A 25,256-nucleotide genomic window follows, 5' to 3' on the forward strand; every position below is an offset into this window, starting at 1 on the left:
CGGTGAGACAATGTGGGGGTGGTGGAAGTGTGCAGGGGCGAGGTGGCCGACTGGGCTGGCTTGGCCCACGCAGATCCTGATATAGACCTGAGCCAATTCTGCGAGCGTCTCTGTTTGCGTCACTGGCAGAAGGAGACTAGAGATAAATGATCAATGATTCTGGGGCTGCTGCCGCCCAAAGCAACAGCCCAATGCCGCCCCCTCTCTCCCGCTCTGCGCTTAGAAGTTTAGTGTCAGAGTGGGTCCAGAAGGGGCCCCATCACTACTTTGTAATTTAAATGTATTGTTGTATACATGTTTTAAATGTATTAAAGCATTTTCTTGCTTTTGCATATACCATGGTGTGTTAAATGTTCTGGGGTGTGCATTGGCCTATTCTAGAAGTTGGACCTTTCCTTAGTACCCAGGTAGGCCAGTTAGACCTTTTTCATGCCTTTAGACAGCCCAATGGTGCACTTTGCATAATCTAATAGAACCTTGTATAAAAATCCCTACAGACATGCTGGGGTCTAAAGTAAGTTGTGATGCACTGAAGTGAGCAGATTAGAGCAATCTTGGCTGAAAATTTATAGGTACATGTCACCAGTAACTCAGTTTTTAATTGTAAGAATTTCCTCTTCATCAGATACTATTTCCTCTAGGTGAGCACAAGCCTTAAAGGGACCAAAAGATCAACACATGGGTTGTCACATTGGGCAAAGACCCACTCAAGTGGATCTAAGTGCCTATGACCAGCCTTGCACTGAATGAAAACATATGTTGTGGTATTAAAATGAGCAAATCCATTTCACACACCATTTTTGTTTAAAATCTGAATAAAGAGAAGTACCCAGATGGGTCATATAAAGGAAATAATTGTGTACAATGCAGGACTACTGGGATCTACTGGTCACCAGTTCAAAATCTACTGCTAGATCACAGTCTATCTTTTTGGGCATCTCTAGCATAAATTAGAAACTGATCCTCTAGCAGTCTACCAAATTGATTCCAATCACAGTTGGCATAGTTGAGAGAACATCAAACAATTATAGACAAGGACTGGTGTATGTGTAACAATAAACTTCAATTTAAAGACACCAATCTGTCTTTGAAAGAAACACAAGTAACCTGGTGACCATGTTGCAGTGATGTGTTGGGTGAAAAACTGTCAACCCACAGCCTACTTGGTCCACTGCTGTGATTTATATACCCGCCCTTTATCTGATGTCATTAGAGAGGACGGTACGATTTGGCAGGTTTATTTGCGATTTGGGAAAGACTCATTACAAGCTTAAGACTGGAACCTTAGGTACTACCTTGTTGGCTGAATGTCACTTCCTCTGCTGATGACATATCTGTGTCATTGACAGGAGAATGGTTAATGTTCAGAACCATTGGGCCTATTTGCACTCATTATTTATATATGAGATCAAAAAGTTACACATGCAGATAAATGCTGAAAACCAAACAGAGATGTAGGACCAGCCAAGAGATAACTAGGGATCATTACAAAATGCCGGCAAGGAGCAAAGTTCAAAAAACAGATTTAAACTACCATACTTTCACTTTTGCTCCCTGTCCTGCACTTTGCACAGCTCTTTAAATGAAAAGCAAAGACCTGCGCTACCTGCATTTGACAGCATTCTATTCAAAAATGGTGGGCTACCTGGTTGTGGGAGGTGTATAGGTATCTCTTCTACCACCCCCACCTCCCCCCTAACTTGCACATGTGCAGATCGCAGCTACAGGTATGGCCTGGAATTCAGTGATAAATAGACCACCCCTAACTTTGTATAGGCTAATGGCACAGCAGACATTCTCTATTGCTGCTAATGGAGAAATGCCAGTTACCAACCATTTTGCCTGTCAATTACATAAATGGCAACTGTTTGTCACAGCAAATGCAATTTACATTTATGATGCAATAATTTTTTACTTTTTATTTAACCTCTGTAGGGGTTCATCTGTACCTTGCCTGGGTAGAATTAGCATTTTTGTTTGTCTTTCTAACAATAAATGTTTAGCAGTTTAGTGATTACATTTACAATGTTTGGTGTCAGCATTCAACATGACAGAAATGTGATAGGCCAGGGAATTCAGAGTTCTACTTTTTTTAATCAAAATATTTGACTGAATTCATTTACTTTGAACATTTCAGCAAAACACCTGTTTAAATGTCGCTTCTCTTTTTATATTTTCCTGTCGTAGAAAACTTCCAGAAAAGTCTAATCAGGCACAAAACAGGGGTTAAAAAAACATCCAAATGCAGCTTAGGGTTCTTTAAGTTTAATAGCGTTTAGTACAGAATCTATGTGTGTGGATTCTTGAAAGCAATCAAAATATTACACAAGGTTGAAGCAGTACCTAGTTGTTAATTGGTAGGTTAAATTTTTATTAGTTTCTGGTATCCTGGATTCCAGGCTATATAAAATTGCAGGTGGTTCGGAGGGGTCATGGTTGGGGGAGTGCATAAGTTACAGTGTTATTATACCGTATCATAAACTGCTTACCTCATCCGCCAGCAATGAAAGAAGAAAATTACACTAAATACTATATACTGTGGGTTTAGCCGATGAAATAATATATAAGTCTCATTAGATGCCCTTTATTTCTTAGAACATACTAAAGGGGAGATGGAAAAGTAGAATTTTTGCAAAATTTTCATAAGGCAATTAGCAGAAGTTCTAATAAAGTGGCACAAGAATTAGAAGTCCCACCTCTGTCTAATTAGCTGATTCATCAGATTAAAATAAATTATACCTATTAAATTATATACCAGGTGAGGATGGTAGATGAAGATGAATTTGGGAGCGGGCCAGGGCACTGGAGGGTCTGGTTGCGGGTGGCCTAATTTGCACACAAAGAACAGAGGATGCTAGTCTGGAGGGACCCATGGCACCCAACTCGAGTATAAGCCGAGGGTGACTTTTTCAGCACATTTTGGGTGCTGAAAAACTAGGCTTATACTCGAGTATATACAGTAGATTTAAAGCAAAGTTATCCTTTCTTAAAAATGTTTGGTCCAACATAAACATGATATTATACAAAGACACTTGCTACACATGAATATATGACTTTTTTCATGGCATATGTTTATTTATTTACAAGGTTTGATTTGCTTCATCTTGACACAAACGTGTGTCAGGGCCTCAAGGCTCTTAGGATGGGAAAGTGGGAATTTATGAGTGGCTTATTGGGGGGTGTAATACAAAACGGAGATACTAGAAGGATTAGACAAGAGACTGCGCATTAGACAAGAGATCTGCACAAGTCATGCACAGATCAAGGCAAGAGCAGGTAAACCCAGGGAGGAACAGGCCAAGCGCTAAAATGCCAAATAGTCAGTAATTAGCATCATAAAGGTGCAATACATGTCCTGACTTAGGTTATATCGGGGGTTCCCAACCTTTCTTGCCCGTTAACCGCATTCAAATATAGAAGTAGTTGGGGAGCCATAGAAGGGCTGTAATTGGCTATTTGGTATCCACAATGTGGACTGGAATCCTAAAGGAGGCTCGGTTTGGCAGTACACATGGTTGTTATGTCTCCAAATCAGGAATTCGAAAATAAGCACCAGCTTTGAGGCCACTGGGAGCAACATCCAAGGGGTTGGTGAGCAACATATGACCCTGAAGTTACTAGGGGTGGCAAAAAGCTGTTCCTGGTAGATTAAAGAGCCGAAATTCTGATTTTTAAATCAGAATTTCATCCCTGCTAGTGCAGAGAGCGCTATTGCTCTCTCTGCACTAGCGATATGGCCCCCTCCAATGTGAAAAACCTGCTTTGGGGGGCAGCATCTCCTAGGCTGCCTTAGTGCAGCACTAGGGGCTGGAACGCTCCTGGCCAGACAGTATGGTCAAAACCACTTTGCTCTCTTGTACAGCTGGAGCCTGTGCTGTGTGTTTGGTATTGCACAACTTGAAGTGTTGCACAAAAATTTGTTTCTGGGATTTTATTTTTACATATTAACAGGGACAGTCCCACTGGAAATCTTTGTTCCTGGGCAGTAACCAATGGCAACGTTTTTGTTCTCATTGTTCTACCTTAGTTTCTGCACATTGCTTAGTTTCTGTGGAATACTAACTACCCTGCTGCTAATCTGCCCAGCGTTAATAAATAAGCCCGCTATTTTATCCTGTGAGTCAGATCTCTCATGCAATTCTGTTTGCCAAAATGTGTGTGCTAATCTTCTGGGAAGGTTAATGCCAGATAAACTGCATTTTGCACCTTGCTTCTGCATTGTACAGTTATGGGATCTGTTATCTGGAAAACCTTTATCCAGAAGGTTCCACATTTTGTGAAGGCCATCTCCCACAGACTCAATTTTATTCAAATGATTCCAATTTTTTTTAAATGATTTCCCTTTTCTCTGTAATAGTAAAACAGTAACTTATACTTGATGGTAACTATGCTGCATAATTTCATATTGGTGGTAAAATAATCCTTTTGGGTTTATTTTATATTTAAACGCATTAAGGTATGGTGATCCAAATTATAGATTGATCCTTTATATGGAAAACCCCAGGTCCTGAGCATTCTGGATAACAGGTTCCATACCTGTACTATATTTCCTTGACATGTCAGTACTCTTGCTTGGAACACAGCATGAACCCTGCAGGAAGGAGGATTGCAGCCTTCAGCAACTGCATAGGTATGGGATCCGTTATCTGGAAAACCTGTTATCCAGAAAGTTCAGACTTATGGCAGATGACACAAAACTCTGCAGCCCAGTCAATTCTGTCCAGGATGTGACATCCTTGCAGCAGGATCTTGACCAACTGGCAATCTGGGCGGCTAAGTGGCAGATGAGATTTAACGTGGATAAATGTAAGGTCATGTACCTGGGATGTAAAAATATGCAGCCACTTATACCCTTAATGGGACTGCACTAGGCAAATCCATAATGGAGAAGGACCTTGGAGTCCTTGTAGATAATAAACTTGGCTGCAGCAAGCAATGCCAGCAAGTGAGAAATAGAGGGTTATGGGAGATAGCTCTCAGTACAAGTGAGGGAATACAGGGGTATGGGAGATAGCTCTCAGTACAAGTGAGGGAATACAGGGGTATGGGAGATAGCTCTCAGTACAAGTGAGGGAATACAGGGGTATGGGAGATAGCTCTCAGTACAAGTGAGGGAATACAGGGGTAGGGGAGATAGCTCTCAGTACAAGTGAGGGAATACAGGGTTATGGGGGATAGCTCTCAGTACAAGTGAGGGAATACAGGGGTATGGGAGATAGCTCTCAGTACAAGGGAGGGAATACAGGGTTATGGGAGATAGCTCTCAGTACAAGTGAGGGAATACAGGGTTATGGGAGATAGCTCTCAGTACAAGTGAGGGAATACAGGGTTATGGGAGATAGCTCTCAGTACAAGTGAGGGAATACAGGGTTATGGGAGATAGCTCTCAGTACAAGTGAGGGAATACAGGGTTATGGGGGATAGCTCTCAGTACAAGTGAGGCAATACAAGGTTATGGGAGATAGCTCTCAGTACAAGTGAGGGAATACAGGGGTATGGGAGATAGCTCTCAGTACAAGTGAGGGAATACAGGGGTAGGGGAGATAGCTCTCAGTACAAGTGAGGGAATACAGGGTTATGGGAGATAGCTCTCAGTACAAGTGAGGGAATACAGGGGTATGGGGGATAGCTCTCAGTACAAGTGAGGGAATACAGGGGTATGGGAGATAGCTCTCAGTACAAGTGAGGGAATACAGGGGTATGGGAGATAGCTCTCAGTACAAGTGAGGGAATACAGGGGTATGGGAGATAGCTCTCAGTACAAGTGAGGCAATACAGGGTTATGGGGGATAGCTCTCAGTACAAGTGAGGGAATACAGGGTTATGGGAGATAGCTCTCAGTACAAGTGAGGGAATACAGGGGTAGGGGGATAGCTCTCAGTACAAGTGAGGGAATACAGGGGTATGGGAGATAGCTCTCAGTACAAGTGAGGGAATACAGGGGTAGGGGAGATAGCTCTCAGTACAAGTGAGGGAATACAGGGGTATGGGAGATAGCTCTCAGTACAAGTGAGGGAATACAGGGGTAGGGGAGATAGCTCTCAGTACAAGTGAGGGAATACAGGGGTAGGGGAGATAGCTCTCAGTACAAGTGAGGGAATACAGGGTTATGGGAGATAGCTCTCAGTACAAGTGAGGGAATACAGGGTTATGGGGGATAGCTCTCAGTACAAGTGAGGGAATACAGGGGTAGGGGGGATAGCTCTCAGTACAAGTGAGGGAATACAGGGTTATGGGAGATAGCTCTCAGTACAAGTGAGGGAATACAGGGTTATGGGAGATAGCTCTCAGTACAAGTGAGAGAATACAGGGTTATGGGAGATAGCTCTCAGTACAAGTGAGGGAATACAGGGGTATGGGAGATAGCTCTCAGTACAAGTGAGGGAATACAGGGGTATGGGAGATAGCTCTCAGTACAAGTGAGGGAATACAGGGGTATGGGAGATAGCTCTCAGTACAAGTGAGGGAATACAGGGGTATGGGAGATAGCTCTCAGTACAAGTGAGGGAATACAGGGGTAGGGGAGATAGCTCTCAGTACAAGTGAGGGAATACAGGGTTATGGGGGATAGCTCTCAGTACAAGTGAGGGAATACAGGGGTAGGGGAGATAGCTCTCAGTACAAGTGAGGCAATACAGGGTTATGGGGGATAGCTCTCAGTACAAGTGAGGGAATACAGGGATATGGGAGATAGCTCTCAGTACAAGTGAGGGAATACAGGGGTATGGGAGATAGCTCTCAGTACAAGTGAGGGAATACAGGGGTAGGGGAGATAGCTCTCAGTACAAGTGAGGGAATACAGGGGTATGGGAGATAGCTCTCAGTACAAGTGAGGGAATACAGGGGTATGGGAGATAGCTCTCAGTACAAGTGAGGGAATACAGGGTTATGGGAGATAGCTCTCAGTACAAGTGAGGGAATACAGGGGTATGGGAGATAGCTCTCAGTACAAGTGAGGGAATACAGGGGTATGGGAGATAGCTCTCAGTACAAGTGAGGGAATACAGGGGTATGGGAGATAGCTCTCAGTACAAGTGAGGGAATACAGGGGTATGGGAGATAGCTCTCAGTACAAGTGAGGGAATACAGGGGTATGGGAGATAGCTCTCAGTACAAGTGAGGGAATACAGGGGTAGGGGAGATAGCTCTCAGTACAAGTGAGGGAATACAGGGGTAGGGGGGATAGCTCTCAGTACAAGTGAGGGAATACAGGGTTATGGGAGATAGCTCTCAGTACAAGTGAGGGAATACAGGGTTATGGGAGATAGCTCTCAGTACAAGTGAGGGAATACAGGGGTATGGGAGATAGCTCTCAGTACAAGTGAGGGAATACAGGGGTATGGGAGATAGCTCTCAGTACAAGTGAGGGAATACAGGGGTATGGGAGATAGCTCTCAGTACAAGTGAGGGAATACAGGGGTAGGGGAGATAGCTCTCAGTACAAGTGAGGGAATACAGGGGTAGGGGAGATAGCTCTCAGTACAAGTGAGGGAATACAGGGTTATGGGAGATAGCTCTCAGTACAAGTGAGGGAATACAGGGTTATGGGAGATAGCTCTCAGTACAAGTGAGGGAATACAGGGGTATGGGAGATAGCTCTCAGTACAAGTGAGGGAATACAGGGGTATGGGAGATAGCTCTCAGTACAAGTGAGGGAATACAGGGGTATGGGAGATAGCTCTCAGTACAAGTGAGGGAATACAGGGTTATGGGAGATAGCTCTCAGTACAAGTGAGGGAATACAGGGTTATGGGAGATAGCTCTCAGTACAAGTGAGGGAATACAGGGGTATGGGAGATAGCTCTCAGTACAAGTGAGGGAATACAGGGGTATGGGAGATAGCTCTCAGTACAAGTGAGGGAATACAGGGGTATGGGAGATAGCTCTCAGTACAAGTGAGGGAATACAGGGTTATGGGAGATAGCTCTCAGTACAAGTGAGGGAATACAGGGTTATGGGAGATAGCTCTCAGTACAAGTGAGGGAATACAGGGGTATGGGAGATAGCTCTCAGTACAAGTGAGGGAATACAGGGGTAGGGGAGATAGCTCTCAGTACAAGTGAGGGAATACAGGGGTATGGGAGATAGCTCTCAGTACAAGTGAGGGAATACAGGGGTATGGGAGATAGCTCTTAGTACAAGTTGATCCAGGGACTGGTCTGATTGCCATCTTGGAGGCAGGAAGGAATTTTTCCCCCCTCTGCAACAAATTAAAGAGGCTTCAGATTGGGGTTTTTTGCCATCAACTGGCAGTTAGGCAGGTTATATATAGGCATTATGGTTGAACTTGATGGGAATTTGTCTTTCTTCAACCTAACTTACTATGTTACTGTGTTACTATGGGAAGGCCCATAGTCTCCATTTTAATCAAATAATTCAGATTTTTTAAAAGGATTTTCCTTTTCTCTGTAATAATAGAACAGTGCCTTGTACCTCATCCCAACTAGGATATAATTAATGCTTATTGGAGGCCAAAAAATTCTATTGGGTTTAATTAATATTTAAATGATTTTTTAGTAGACTTAGGGGCCCATTTACTTACTCACGAACGGGCCGAATGCGTCCGATTGCGTTTTTTTCGTAATGATCGGTATTTTGCGATTTTTTCGGAAAATGATCGCGACTTTTTCGTTACCAATACGATTTTTGCGGAAAAACTCGAGTTTTTCGTAGCCATTCCGAAAGTTCCGATTTTTTCGTAGCGTTAAAACTTGCGCAAAAAGTTGCGATTTTTTCGTAGTGTTAAAACTTGCGCAAAACATTGCGCCTTTTAAGTTTTAACGCTACGAAAAAAGCGCAACTTTTCGCGCAAGTTTTAACGCTACGAAAAAATCGCAACTTTCGGAATGGCTACGAAAAACTCGAGTTTTTTCGCGCAAATCGTATTGGTAACGAAAAAGTCGCGATAATTTCCGAAAAGTCGTAAAGGCGCCGAAAAAATGGCAAAAAATACGAAAAAGTCGCAAAATGTTCGTTTTCCAATCGGAATTTTTTCAATTCGGTCGGAATTCGTGTCTTAGTAAATCAGCCCCTTAGGGTATGGAGATGCAAATTACAGAAAGATCCCTTATCCAGAAATCCGCAGGTCCAAAACTTTCTGGATAACAGTTCCCATAACTGTAATGATTTAGATTTTAGGAGCTCACATGCTCAAATAGACACTAAATTAATACTGTAGGTTGAATAAATAATTCATAAAATGTGATTCAGATGTAAAAATGAGCAGCTTTTAAACTGGCACCTGTGTAATTTTACATTACTAAATGCCCCAAAACATAGGGGTCACTTTACTAAGGTGCAATAAAAACAGAAAAAAAACATAAGAGAGGGTTTACTAGAGTGCAAGCCCTTCTGTCATTTTGGATTTTCTGGTGCTCGTATATATTATAGTTTATTATCGCATTCATGCTCCTTGAATTTTCTTTAGGTTTGCTAGATTGTTGCCAAAATTGTTGCCAAACATAGACAAAATTGTTGCCAATTTTTATTGCCACCCAGAAACAAAGCCAGAAATGATATACAAGCGTACAAAAAGAGAGGGGGATTGATCAATGCACATTCCCTGGTCCCCTGTTTCATAAGTAAATTATCTATGCTAGTGCATGTGTTTACAAAAAACGTATGGTGGTCCTATCTACTTACCTCTGGTCATATTTTTCAAAGGCTGGCACTCCCGTTTACTTGTATACTCTATTTAGCCTTGGAGTGCTCCCACAACCCCTTTCTGTGTATCCAGAAATTATATAGTTGGAGAGGCGTAAAGTTAGTTTTTTTAACAGGTCCAGTGTAAATTAGTGATTGCCATAGTGACGAATGATACCTATACATGTTTTATTAGTGAATAAATGAAGTATAATTATTATAATGTGAAAATAATTGGTTCCTGATATTACTTCATTGGCCATAATTATATTTAATAATACATTAAGAAATTGCTAAGAAATACTATTTTATACAAAAACTATTCATTAGTGTGGCCATTGGCAATGGCGCCAAAAACATTCTGCAATATTTATAGCAGATTGCGGCAAAACAAAATAATGCTGAAAGGAACTGCTACACTTGTGTAAATAATGCCACGTATCGTAAGACAAGTTTGTTTCATCGCACTTTCGTAAACATGGGAGCAGCGTTAATTTTGTTAAAATTGGGGCCTGAAATGATATGGAAAAAATTACTTTCATTATTGTTTGAAGGCTAGTTCACCTTTAAGTTAACTTTTAGTATAAATGGCCAGTTCTTAGCAACTTTTCAGTTTTTATAGTTTTTTTAATTTTTCCTTTTTTTTCTTTCAAACTGAGGTTACTTACCCCAGCAGCCAAACTCTGTGAGGCTACAATTATATTGTTATTGCTACTTTTTATTACATATTTTTCAGGCAGGTTTTAATAAAGGTCATCTGTGTGGCCCCAGACCCCCTCAGAACCTTGGGACCTGGTTGGCTGACCCAAAGGATTTTTTTTTTATTAACACTTTCTGCATTTACATTGTCCGACAATAAAGTTTACATTATATACATACAGATTGATTAATAACTTGAAAGGGTTTTGAAGATTCTAGTAACAATCTCTAACTGGAAAGTGTGTGCTGACTCAATCACTTCTGTAGATATATGCCTATTCAGCTAAGGTAGCTAGGATCCTTATCTTTTATTTCCATGAAACATGCAGGTTGCTGTTTTGGGGCTTTTCAGCTCTCTAGGCACTGGATCTTTTGTCATTGGTGGGTTCCTCATTAGACGAACCTCTATTATCCAGACAGGCTCATCAGACGAAAAGAGGACATGAGATGAATTGTCCCAGGAATAGAGTGAATTTAGTGCGATAGCCCCTCAGCTTCTCTCTCCTGTTGACAGTGGTAAATTGTCCCTCTCAGCACAGACTGATTCAATGGCAATTTGCACAGGTCCAATAAATCACAGAGCATAACTATTGATATCTGGCCCTTCCACCCACCCATACCCTTGGGGCTGGAAAAGAATGCCTGTAGCAGGGCCTCAAGTTCTGCTAAGACATATCTCAAAACAAGGCAAGTGCTGGGGTTTCTTATCCAATTCCTGCTTCTAGTCACAGATATCCGAAGAAACCCCATTTTTAGACTGTGAGCACACTCCATTTTACTTCCCTGTCCTTTTCTTTTCCAGCATTGCTCCTGTGTTTTTAAAACTTGCTATTCACTACAGTGATGAAAAAGGCCTCACTAGGTTTTCCATTTCCATTAAGATGTTTCTTCTTGCTTGGTGTGGATTTTCTTTACAGTCATTTACACATATACATCATACATTGCTATTTTGGACAGGGCCCTCTTCACTTCTTATGGTTGTTTTTGTATGTATTCTTGTATGTTCAGTGTATAAACCCAGTGATTGTACAGTGCTGTGGAATATGTTGGCACTTTATAAAAATATGTTATTAATAATTATAATAATAATAATAATAATTATAATAATAAAAAAAAGGTCTTGGAAAAAGTACATCTGATGAAGTAAATAAATAGAATGAAAATGCATTGGTTGTTCAACTTTTGGTGCACTAATTGGTTGTTTAGCTTGTTCTGAAATTGCTTGCAGGAGACTGGCACAGAATATACAGTATTGCTATTCAGGATAAGCATTACAAATATTTTTTGTGTATTAAGTAGGGAGGGACAAGTATTGCATAGAGTGTACAGGAGAACCAGTGCAGTCCTTGACCTGTCCCCGCAAGTGCCTTGAAACAGGCCCTAACCTTGGCACGTTTTGTAAAAATGCATTTGATTGCCCATCCCATGTCCCAAAAAGATTTCCCTTTAGATAGTCATCAGAATCAAACCCTTTACCCCCTGACTCACCTTATTGTATATCAGCTCATATGCACCAGTGTCACGGTCAGGGTCTTCTCGCAAGTCAATAACAACTCGAAGGGTGTCCTCTTGCAACTGAAAGCAGAATGCTTGAATTCTGGTACTGATATATGAGATCTGGTATTCAGCTCAATCAGCCAGGGTTAGAATTTTGATCAAACATAAAATCTGCTCTGAAGAGATCAAAACTGTTTTCTCTATGTTCCATTTTGTTATAGGAAGCTATCATAGTGTTAATGAGGGCTGCCTTCATCCCTTGCACCAAAACCTTTTCCCAGGCGTGACCTGAGCCAATCTTTTCAAGGGAGCCTTGTAACTCAGTACTAGTCCACAGGTTGTTTTCAGGCAGGTCAGGGTGGCATCTTTCATAATTCATAATTCCATGGTTTTTTTTCATAATTCAGATTTCATAATTTTTCTGTATGCAGTATTTGCACACCTGTACGGAGCCAGAAAAACAAAAATACTGGGTCTATGTGCTTGTGGGTTTCACTCATGGGAAGATCCAACTTTATGTTACAGTGAGTTTTCAAGAGAGTTCTAAATCTGTGTTTGGAATTCAGCACAAGCCTAATGCTAGATGCTTTTGTAACAAGACAAACACACAAAACGTATATTGCAGTGTCACCCACTGTAACCTACAGCACTAATATCCTCCTATTTGTGTCTTTAGTTACCCTCCCATTTAGATTGTAAGCTCTACGGGGCAGGGAGCTCCATCTTCTTGTCTCTTTGATTCTTAACTTATTGCAACTGTACCTTGTATTTATTTGTATTTATTATACTTTGTATGTATCTATTATTATTTTAATAACCTCCTGTTGTAGTAATCTACATAAGTACCTACATAAGCTGCATACATAAGTACCTACTTAAGGTAGCTCTTTATAAATAAAGATATACATACAGTTACTGGAATTATTGCACAGATTGCCCTTTTCGTGTAGGGGGGAGTTATAGGGAAGGTCCCAGCTTGTAACCAGGTACTACTGCCACAAATCAAACTTAGTGTTCCATATTGGGGCCTTTCTATGTACTTTTGTACAACAAACTTATTCTTCTCATAAACAGCAACAGATCTGAGTATATTTTCTAGATCCAACTGTCCAACTTCTATGGTACGGAATTTTTCTGGCCTACATGGTGGAGGGCTGATAATGGAAGACAGTTTTGACCACTCCCCTTTTTTAAACAGTAGCCACTTCAAACCACACTCATGTTATCACAAGAGCTTTTAAGACATACCCACATTAATGGTGGTAGTGCAGCAAAACCCCAAATGGTTGGTGCTCACTGTAGGGATATCACCGTTCATTCATATGTGAAAGAATTATATTATTTCATATTAAGATATACCCTTAAATCCATATGTCTCCTCCCCTGTGGATAGTGCAGCAACCCCCAGCACATAATTACACACCTTAGGGACCATATAATGACTATTTCCAACTGCTAACAAACTCCCAGAACAAAGCCCTGCCAGGTTCACCTCCCGCAGGCAGCATAGGGCAGGCAGAGTATGGCACACACAGGCAGCATAGGGCAGGCAGAGTGTGGCACACACAGGCAGCATAGGGCAGGCAGAGTGTGGCACATACACTGACATTGAGGCCCTCTTTTTCCCCTATGGAGTAATTCAAAACTGCCTAAAACACAAGATAATAGCCCCACTTCCTGTCAAAGAGTCCTCCATAAACAGAAAACAAGGTAAAATGTAATTGAGTGACTTTCAACATGGCAAGAGATCATAAAATCTGTTCCATGCTGTCTGACAACACACATTTCGGGTAAATCAGAGCTGGCTGGAACAGAAATTTAACATTGAGCAATAATATTGGGATTTTCCATAGGCAGCAACAATACTGGGATTCTGAGCAGCAATTGGAGACTTCTTTGTAACATTGAAATGCCTTTATTGTATATTTTAGCACAGATTGGACAGCTATGTGGTCTGTGCCAAAATTATGAAATAAAGAAGTATTGTAATGCCCAATAGCACCACTATGTAAAATGAGTTCAGGCTAAAGGTGGATTCTCTTCTTTGGAAAAAAAACAGCCTACGAATGGCAGCGCGAATAAACAGCGACAGCATCTGGGTTATTTGTCATAACAAGGCTAAAATAATGGGTGTTGCTTTAAGTACACCCCATTCCCCTGTACCCCGTGGCTGTGGGGACTGCTTCCTCTGCAGTTATGCTACTGTATAAAAAAAAACAAAAAAAAAAACAACTTTCATTGTCAAGCAGTATAGAATATGTGTGTTCTTACATCTTCCTGCTCCGTCAGCGATTGGCTTTATAATCCATATGTTCCTTTCCCCCTCAGTATCCAATTGTGGGATCACGACTTGAAGTGTACTTAAAACACTCCGGCAATAGTAAGTATACATCTCGGCATCCTCTATTTCAGCGCCGTCACTGTAGTGCATTGAAATTCTTAGTGGAATGATACAACACAAGACTATGCCAAATAACCTGTTTTACACAGTGGCCCATGTTGTTGTTCTTTAAATCAGAAAACTCACCAAACTAGAATGTGAACTCAGATGTGAACTCAAAACCTCGATTGGGTAAAAAAAAAAACCAAGAACATAGCGAAATCACATTTTACAAATTATTTTTGACAAGTCTGACAAATCACGACTAAGTGGCAGATTTACTAATCCACGAACGGACCGAAAGCGTCCAAACGCGTTTTTTCGTAATGATCGGTATTTTGGCGATTTTTTTTTCGTCGCCTTCGCAACTTTTTCGTATGTCCCGTGATTTTTTCATCGCCGTCACTACTTTTTCGTATATTTTCCGCGACTTTTTCGTCGCTGTCGTGAAAAAATCAGATTGTTTTTTCCGGCGTTTACTATACGAAAAAATCACGACGGTGCCGAAATAATTGCGCAAAATACGATAAAGTCACAACGGCGCCGGAAAAGTCGCGACAAATACGAAAAATCGCGAGGGCGACGAAAAAGTTGCAAAATTTTTGTTTCCAATATGATTTTTTCCCTTTCGGGATTTGGATTCGTGGATTAGTAAATCTGCCCCTAAGTCTCACAAATGAAAAAATAGCTTGAATTTGGCACAATTCCACTTGACTTTTACAGCATTTATATGCTGGATTTTTATATTCAAGTTTTCACAAAAATGTGAAACTTTTGTGAAAATGATTTTGCGCTTAATAAATCTCACACATTCTACGGTTCCACGGTGTTTGCACAAAAAAACTCGAATTCAGACGTTAATAAATGTGACATGACTTACTGTATGTCTTGATAGTAACAGAGTAGGAAGTCAGCCCAATCGATATTGCGATACATGCTCTGCAATTCTTCATCTGTTTCCTCATACATTGCTCTGTTGCAATAATGCCAACTTTAACAATTCTATAAGTGGGGTCGGTCTCTTCAGCTTCTGCAGAAAAAGAATGCAAGAGCAAAATTAGCTCAATATGGATTAAAATGTAACTGATTTAATTAAACACAGATGATCAGAGCTATTTTAGTTCCATAGAGCCCCTGTAATGGCTTTGCATACAAAAGAATGTTGAGTTGCCCAACACCTGTAGCAACTGCACAGGTGGGCACAGCTGCAGCAACTGTATGTGAGCACTGGATTCCCCTTACCTGATAGGCCCACAGCAGCGCTGCAATCTTCTCTGTATCCGTGGAATTAAAGTCTCCATGTACAATAGACTTCCTGTTGCCCATTGAAACCCGTTTCAGGATACGACACGCAGCCGTCAGGTTGAAATCTTCTACAAAAGTCAAGGTGTTTGTTAGAATAGTCTATGGTGCAATGAGGAGAGACTAACTGAAACATACCCACTAATCCCTATTGCAGCCATGTTGTTTTCCACAACAAATAATCAGCACTGGCTTATGTTAGTTCTACATTATGCCATCAGCCCAGCAATCAGTATGGCAGCTTCCATTGACTACATAATAGTAACTACACTTTAATGGCCATATTTACTAAAACTTATTATTTTCTCATTTTTATATTTAAAAAAACACTTAACTAAAAAGGCATGAATGCAAAAAAGTAGATAAAAAGTTTTAAAAAACACAACTTTTTCGACGTGTCACACAATAACTGTGACTTTTTCATATTTTTGCACGAAAGTCAGTATAAAAGAATACAAAAACCTCTAAAACCACCAAGCAAAGAAAAAGCTTTCAGTTGTAGAAGGGACATCTGCCATTGACTTATACATGATCTCGACAGGGTTTAGATGGAGTACTTCTGAAATTGGAATTGTTGCAGTTTTGTCTCATAATAAATCTCGGCAAAGTCATAACTTTTTTTCAGTTCCTTTTTTTCAGCCAGGCCTGAAAAAGTAAATGACACCTTAAATATCAACACAGTATATGAAAGCTATTTATACATTGACTATTTGCATTTTAAGTGAATATGTTAAAAACATGAGGGGTCACTAGGCTTATTGAGTGCTGAACACAACATGTCAGTGGCAGACACATTCCTGGACCAGTTCTACAGGTAACTAAATTTTTTCAGTAAAATCGGAAAAAACTGGAATAAATTCTTGTTTCTCCTTGTCATTCTCCATTATGTAACAGCGTGGAAAGAAAGAGCCCAGATCAACGTCAGTATATTCATCCAACTCTCTTAACAGCACAAATACCCAACTAGGGGATAGAAAACTCTTTCAGGGTCACAGTGATAAAGAAAAGTGTATATCTAAGATCATAGCAGATCATTGCTCCCCAATCCTGACTGCTGTACATTGGGGGTCAAGATTACATTAACATGATCATATGATGGATAGAAATAATTCTGTGTAACCCCTTTTCAAGTCAGGGCCCACAAAAATCTTTTTAGGGCCAAATCTACATCCATGGACTCAAAATGGACAACTTAGGTCTTCTATGCTTCTTTTGAGATATAACTTGGTAAAATACTGTCAAAGATAGTGAATCATAAAACAATGACTGACAGCAGCCAATTAGAATGCCCATCTAGAGCAGAACTACCTACAAAAGATTGTACCACTGGATATTGTTAATCATGATATCAGAGTTCCAGTAACTGTAAGTAGCTAAAGACGGAATGTCACCTTGGTGGTGAAGCACTCATGATTCTGATACCAGTTCGGTATCTAGGCTTCTCTTAATTTTGAGGGGTCAGTCATTTAAACAAGCCAGATTAAGCTGTGTGCTAAATTCCACTACAATACAGAAACATAACCACACACAAAAGCACAAAAGTGAGCTGATTATATGGAAAGATGAGCTAAACTGGCAGGGTCACCAAATCCATTCTGCCAACAGATGAGGCTCCATGCATTAATACTGTCAGCCCCCCCCCCCCCCCTTAGATAACAAAATCCAACCAAAAGGAGCTGGCCTCAGTTGAAATCATTATGGGTATTTTACTACAACTGTTATGTATTAATATGTCATAACTCTTGTCTTGTAATATTGTAATCTAAGAAATGCAGACTTACCTTGCCCTGTTCAGGAACAAGCAGGTCTACTACAAAAGAGAAGCATATAACTCATATGAGTTGGAGTAAGTACAGTGGTTTATCAGACTGCAGAGAATGACAATGTTATAAATTAGAAAATATTTTTTTATTTTCCTTATAAATATATGTAACATATTAAAAATGAAGACTTTTGCATGTCCCTTAACTACATTAATCCCTGAGGGTGCAGGGTAAAGAACAAACAGGTGCAATCTGCAGTGTTTTTTGCACATTGCGCTTGTACATAGAATTTCCATAAATCTTTGCACTCCAAATGGAGCCCAGGGACCTTTATGCCCCCCACAAAATAAAGAGAGCCCTGTCTGCAGTACTGTATTCATGAGGTGTGGGGGATTGGAGTTATGTATGTGCCCCCCTCCCACCTCTAATTTATGTGTTATTCAGAGGCGTACAGAGGGAACACCAGCAGACTGCTATTGGTCATGTATTTACCATCTGCCCTATAGTAGACTCTAAAGACAGGTATACCTTCCTATTTCCAACACTGCACTTTATAATTCCATAACCAATGAACTTTACAATTTTACATATTCATTGTGGCCCTTACCAAAACAGGTTAACTTTCTCTGAATCCATCAGAGATTGGCTGCATTGAGTCATGACTTAAAGTAGCTCATACCCTCACCACACACATAATATTATACAATTTCCTCTGCACAGCATTGCATCCCTAGCTTTTTGTCTTTGCCCCCAAAATATTTGTAGAAGTATTACTTAAGTGATACTTTTACATGCCCCCCCCCGTGGTTGCCCATGATTGCAGTTTTCTTTTTCCTGGACTGGGAATTTAGGTGATCACCAACTGGAAAAGGTGCCAATGTCCTTTTATACACATTGTACATAGCTAATAGAAATATACAAATGTACAGTCGGTAGAACAGAATGATAACAGTGTGTCGGGTAGATAGATGACAATATAGCCCACATAGAACCTTAATGATGCTTTTTATTTTGTTCAAGTCAGAACTGTTAGCAATGTTGTTCTTGCTGTTCCAGAGCCTTGATAACAGTGGCCATTTGGGTCTTCTTTAGTCTGATGCCCTTCATTTGGGTCTTCACTTTTTTATAATATATTCCAAAGTCTTGGAGAGGCATGGATGAATACCACTGAAATACAAATGGCAGCTTGTCTGTTAGCAAAGAATTGCAATATGATATTTATGCAGTTGCATAATATTATCCAATCTTTAACCTGTTTCAGTAACCCATATCAACCAATCTGCTTTATACTGGTAAAATCTAAATGTTGATTGGATGATATGTGGTTGTCCAGTTACTTATTTAAGGGGTAGCCTGGTGCTTTTCTGCACCCCTGGCTGCCGAGAGGCAGGGTCTAAAATGAAACGAGGTCCTAACTCTGAGCAATCAGACTGAGAGAGAAATAGAGTCAATATTTAACATGTGCATAGTCCCCCTTGCCAGATCCATGTGTAGTTTTGGGAGCCAATAGGAGCTGATATAGTGGATATAATAAACTAGTCAATGATACATTACAACATTACACTAGACTGACCATAAATGTTTAGATTTTTGTTTATGTAGAAACAAGTAGAAATGAGTAATCTACTATATGTCATCTATTTAGTGTTGTTGGTGAGATGTAAATAACAGGATGTACTGAATAATGTCTGGCATGAAGCATATCCACACTATGTCACAATTTATACCTTCACAAAATGAGTAGCTTTCATTCAGAATGCCTCCCTTGTCTATCAGCATCATTATTGCCTGTTAAAGAAGCAAGGAATCTAACAATTGGCTGGAGATGTTAACAATTGTGTATCTATTTTATGAACATACCTTTAAAGGCCACACATTTATTTATCTTGACAAAAAGAAACTCTAGCAAGTCAATGCGATTGTCTAGCTATCCATTAAAGATGCATTTGGTAGAAATTAACATTTCTAATAGAGCTAAAATTGACCTTAACACTTGAAAGAGAATGACGCCTGAGTAATTAAATGTACGGGTGTTAATGAACTCATTCAAAAAAACAATCCACCAAACTCTGTAGCCCTTTGTATTTGTGGGCCTCCAATGACCTCTATTAGAATCTCATTAAAAGTCATCCCTTGTATAAATATCCTCCTCCAAGCTTCCATGTACTCTATGTATACAACAAATTCTGTCTTTTCGAATTACTCATGTCTTCCCTTATACAAAGGGTTTTTGTATAGACAGACAGAGCCCACATCTGGGCTCTAAGAAAGTTCAATTTTAAACTTTGGAGTTTGGTTGAATTTTAACAATTCTCTGTTTTCATCTGCAACACTTTCCTGATACAAATTTGTGATGTATATACAGCTGAACATATGAGGTTTTCCTTTCTCTAGAAAGTTTATGCTTTTGATTCTTGTTACCCCATAAGCCGTTGCCAGAGTTATGTGTGTCTTAAACTTCTAATGACCCAACTTACAAACCTTCCTGCCATTGGCCTCCATTTAATACTGACTCTTCCTTAGTGTTTTAAAGACATCTCACAAATACCATAAATGACAGCTGAGTTCATTTACCCACACTGCTGCTGGTAGAACAATGAAAGCAAAATTTGATTGAATACATGGGTTACTACCCTGGTGCAGATCTGCATCTAGGCAGTAACCGATAGTATAAATGAAATGGTTGCTTTCATTGTTCTACCTTCAGCAGGCTGAACAAAACTAATCATTGATTGGTTGCTATGGGTTTACTATACAGGTGCCAAGTTGCCTTGTGTTGGTAAATAAGCCATCTAACATTTGTAGAACTCCCATTAAACACAACTTCATGTTCTAAAATTTTATTTAAAAGTAAAGAAAGTAACTGATCTTTGGTTTCTGAGAATGGTGCCGAATCCCTGTACAATAAGGTCAGGTTGTAATCTGTTTTATGCCTTATAGTCAGATAGGAATAAATGCGTTAGCAAGCTATGCCCTGATGTTGTTAATACTTTTATTCACTTCTTCCAGGATTCTGTCTGTAAAAGCAACAACTGTCCTTCCCAAAATCATAAAGATGTATGCTTTGTTATCTTGTGTGCGGGTTTTATTTAGGTTTTAGTTGGTGAAGACACTTCCCCAAAACTGTGTATGGTACCCACTGGGGTTTTCCAGAAGTTCAGGTTTGCTGTGTCATTGGCAGCTCATTACTGTAGAATAGAGTAAGGAAAGACAGGGAAGACAAAGATACCCATGTGGTACAGCAGCTTAGTAAAAGGGTTCCTGTTAAGTATTATGTTAGGTCCTGTGTTCCTTTCATTTGTAGCACACCACTTTCCTTCTGATATATTTACTGCTTTGGCTCGTGCCCATCAGAATGGAAAGCTGGTTAATCAAGACTCAAGATTTAATATGCTGATTGGCAGGTGATATACAGTTATTGCTTTTTTTAATTTTTTGTCCCTTGTTTTCATTTCAAGTTCATTTGTATTCTTTATTGAAAGGTTTGTGTGTTACTAAAGATGACTTGTAAAGTTGAGTCAATCTTCCCAACCAAGAGAAACAGGAAATACCAGAGAACACTAGACTCAGTAAACCTATAAAATTTCAGAAAGTAGCCCATTATTTCAAGTGACTTTTCACTGAACACATTGGGAAGTACTGACTAATTAGTTTTTGGCTTTCACAATAACGGTTTCAGGGCCTTTTTTATAGCTTTCATATTAGGTTAAAGAGGTGGAATGGATCTGAAAGATGAAATATTGGCAGTGTATACATTTACTTCTCGGTAGGGGCTCTGTTCTTTGATCTGAGGTACAATTATTTTGTTGCCCAATCTTTATTGCCATTCCACAGAGTTAATGGGCAGCAGCCTTATTCACGACAGGCATGTTCATTACTGCAAATTGATTACTACAGAATAATGGATTAGCTTTCTCCAGTTCAGCTATAACATCTCTGTAACGTCTTCACTGTTTACATTTACAGGACGTGAAAAATAGTCAGAGATATTGTTGGTTAAAAGAGTTTATTTTCTGAGTTTAGTACAACGGTGCATTATTTGAGGTTTCCCTTGGGAACACTTTGAAGATAAATAGGACAGCAGCCCCTTATGTCATTCAGAAAATATGCAGGGCTTTCCATAAGCTAAAATCTCCAATTTAAAGAAACAGGAAAATGCTTCTTATAAAATGAGATATCTTTGAAAGTAATGCATTCTTGTGTACAGTAGATGTATTTCTCACCAGTATGTACATGTTTAAAAACATCTGGGGGTTCTTAACCTTGAGTGGAAATGTGACATTATAGAAGACCACAGTAGATGTAGTTAAATACAGGCATAGTTATATATAGGCACCTGAGGGCCTATGCCTAAAGTGGCAGCTTAAGGGGGGTGGCCTTTGGGTACCTATATAACATAAAATGTTTTCTTTAAAAAAAAATAAAATGCAACTGCCAGATGAAACCTATGCAAATCTGGCGGCAAAGCAGGGGGAAGAAGGTGAAGAGTGACAAGTGCAGGCAAAAGTGACTTCACGTCCACTTGAAGTGCGGGGGCATGTTTAGGTACATCCTTGGTTAAAGGAGAAGGAACGGCCATAAAGACTCGCTGAGTCCTTTATCAAAAGAAACATGATTTATTTTCTTCTTTTGTATATGCATGTTCTTCTGTGTCCCATCTCTACTCCTCCCCCTCCCAACTGTGCTGTAATCTGAGCTACCAGCAGCTAGAGCTGCAGCAGGGAATCTACTAAGACCAAGCTAAATGGCCGCTGCTATCTTAAACAAACAGAGAGAGCTTCTAGGGCTGGTTACACAGGTATGGTGAAGCTTTCTACAGAATAAATATAGTGTTCTTGCATGCACTATTGTGACTAATCTGTTCTCCTTTAAATAGAATTTATGCATAAAGGGTGTTGCCAGAGCTTCATGTCCACACCCAAAGCAACATGACAGGTTTAAATTGTCACACCCCAACAACATAACATCACTCACTCACATTCTCTTGACTCTCCAAATTACTATTAATCTTTTATTAATCTTTATTCTGGCCCCATGCCATTTCTCCATGTCACATAAAGAAGCAAGATATATATAAATGAATGTACCGATACAACCCATTATGCAGAAAGCTCCAAATTTTTAGGAAGGCCATCTCCCATAGACTTAGTTTAATCACATAATTCTAATTTTTAAAAATGAGATAAAACTAGATATAATATGTATAATATATATGGAGACCCAAATTATGTAAACATCTGTTATCATAGGTGCCTAACTTTCTGGATAACAGGTCCCATATCTGTACAGCATTGCCACTGGACTGGTATTTTACTGAGAAGAAAGAGAGAACCATACGTACGTTGTGCATGTAAAATGATAATTAAGAAAACATAGAATAAGATCAACAGTAACAGTAGACTAAGGGGCTGATTTACTAATCCACAAATCCGAATCCCGAATGGGAAAAAATTGGATTGGAAACGAACATTTTGCGTCTTTTTCGTATCTTTTTGCGATTTTTTTCGTGAATTGACGTGACTTTTTCGTAGCTGTTACGACTTGCGCAATTGTCATGACTTTTCCGTAGCCGCTACGACTTGCGCGAATTATTGCGACTTTTTCGTATTGAGCGCTCGTAAACGGCGGGCAAATCTTTCCGATTTTTCCGTGACGGCTACAAAAAAGTCGCAACAATTTGCGCAAGTCATAACAGCTACGGAAAAGTCGCAACAATTTACGAAAAAGCCGTGACGGCGACGAAAAAAACGCAAAATACCGATCATTAGGAATAAAAACGCATTCGGATGCTTTCGATCCGTTCGTGGATTAGTAAATCGGCCCCTAAGAATTGAGGTCTTGAGAGGAAAACATAATTTTGCCACTGGCACATGAAACATGCAATGATTGTTCTATTTTCCCAGTTGCACTCTGTATGTATTCACTGGATCCATCCAAAGGGGTTAAACTGTGAAGATAAACTTGGGAGTGTAATTTGATGAAAATCAGAGAGACATGTTCGTATTGATAAACCATTCTAGAATCAGAATTACATGCAGTGCTCTAATAATGTATTTGAGTGTGTGTGCGTAAACACATTAGTGAGGCTAAAATAGACATCTGCATCTAATGACGCATGCTGAGCTGGAATAAGGCAGAAGTGGGAAGCTGTATTTAGGCTCTGGATTAACCATAGTGGTTATCTTTTATTCTTATCAGGGATAAATAATGCTAGATTAATATTTGTAGATAGATACAGATGAATATATACATATCTATAGTTTAGTTTTTACTTATGCTATGGATTTATAGACAGCATATAAATTATTTGGAGAGATAGATTGATAAATAGATAGGGGTATCGCTGTAGTTTCTCCAATTGGTGTCTTGATATTAATTCATTTATAGAACACCTATTCTTTCATTGGACCTGCTGCACCCGCAAAGGCCATGCTAGGCAACAAGTCAACTGAAAGGGAAAGATCAATGTCTATGGACAAAACCTCCTGAGTAAATGTCAATATCATAGCTGCATTTAGTTACTGACGTTGGTATATTCCTGTGACTGTCAGTAGTTACTTGGAAATCCATGTACCCTGCAGCATAAAGTGACCCAGAATCTGTGTTCATAACATCAACCTTTGCACCAGTAATTTGTACAAAGACATTAGCTGTATGTATTATACCCAGTGGGTTTTAAAGAGACAGATGTTTCTTCTATTTTTCTATTTCCTTGACAGCAATAGAAAACCATAACTTTCATTTTAGTGTTTTAGGTGCATAACATCTATATAGCTCTCACTGCAACTTCTTAACACCTACCCCATTAATCTTTATTTATGTATTGGGAAGTGAAACAGTGACCTATTAGAGATTGCTGGATGTCTGCTCACAAGGGCAGTACAGATGCAACCTTTTTGTTCATACGTTTACTTTTTATTTTTTTATTAGTGTTTTTATCTTTTCTGGAAAAACTATAATGCCCTTCCTGTATCATATTTATGCCCCATTACAAACATTGGCATCATGTGTTATTTTAACTGACTGAGCCACTGCAATACCAGCCAGTTTGGAAGCCTAGTATGGATTTGTTGTGTGGCCTATTGGAAATTATTTAGATTAATAATTAGCTAAGCTTTGGATTTTTTGTATTGCTTCTAATCATGTTGCCCCAAATGTTTTACTTTGGTAATAAGGACTGTCTTGCCTTTCTCAGCTGTCTTCAGGTTAGGTCCAGTTAGACCCAGGCAAGTTCTTCCACCATCATCTCAGCAAATGGTGACATTATCCTGCTGAAAGAAGAAAGGGCCTTCATTATCATGAATAAAACAGTAAAGGGCTGCCGAAACTATTTTACAAAGTAGGAAGCATGTAATTTTCAATAATGTCATTGTATGCTCTACCATTAAGGTAAAACGAACATTTTGCGACTTTTTCGTATTTTTTGCGATTTTTTCGTTGCCGTTACGACTTTTCATAAATTGTTGCGACTTTTTCGTAACCATTACGACTTGCGCGAATTGTCGCAACTTTTTCGTAGCCATTACGATTTGCTCGATTGTCGCGACTTTTTCGTATTGAGCGCTCGTAAACTGCGGGCAAAACTTTCAGACTTTGCATGATTTTGGAAGCCTCCCATAGGACTCAGTGGCACTCTGCAGCTCCAACCTGGACCAAGAAAAGTCTCCCATAGGGCTCAATGGCACTCTGCAGCTCCAACCTGGCCCAAGGAAAGTCTCCCATAGGGCTCAATGGCACTCTGCAGCTCCAACCTGGCCCAAGGAAAGTCTCCCATAGGGCTCAATGGCACTCTGCAGCTCCAACCTGGCCCAAGGAAAGTCTCCCATAGGGCTCAATGGCACTCTGCAGCTCCAACCTGACCCAAGGAAAGTCTCCCATAGGGCTCAATGGCACTCTGCAGCTCCAACCTGGCCCAAGGAAAGTCTCCCATAGGGCTCAATGGCACTCTGCAGCTCCAACCTGGACCAAGAAAA

At 40.0% G+C, this 25,256-nt stretch overlaps 1 protein-coding gene across 2 annotated transcripts in view; it reads left to right on the forward strand.

The window, feature by feature from the left end:
* hdac9 (histone deacetylase 9) overlaps positions 1-25,256 on the forward strand; it is a 278,731-nt gene that overhangs the window by 98,468 nt on the left and 155,007 nt on the right. Inside the window, exon 1 of one of the 2 annotated variants that reach the window (XM_031903790.1) lies at positions 14,166-14,218. The exons of the other annotated variant lie outside the window; for it this stretch is intronic. The gene's annotated coding sequence lies outside the window, so the exon portion shown is untranslated. Of the gene's footprint in view, positions 1-14,165; positions 14,219-25,256 lie in introns of those variants that run through there. 2 annotated transcript variants of the gene reach the window in all.

Source organism: Xenopus tropicalis, chromosome 6 (assembly GCF_000004195.4).
Source record: "Xenopus tropicalis strain Nigerian chromosome 6, UCB_Xtro_10.0, whole genome shotgun sequence".
Taxonomy (NCBI): domain Eukaryota; kingdom Metazoa; phylum Chordata; class Amphibia; order Anura; family Pipidae; genus Xenopus; species Xenopus tropicalis.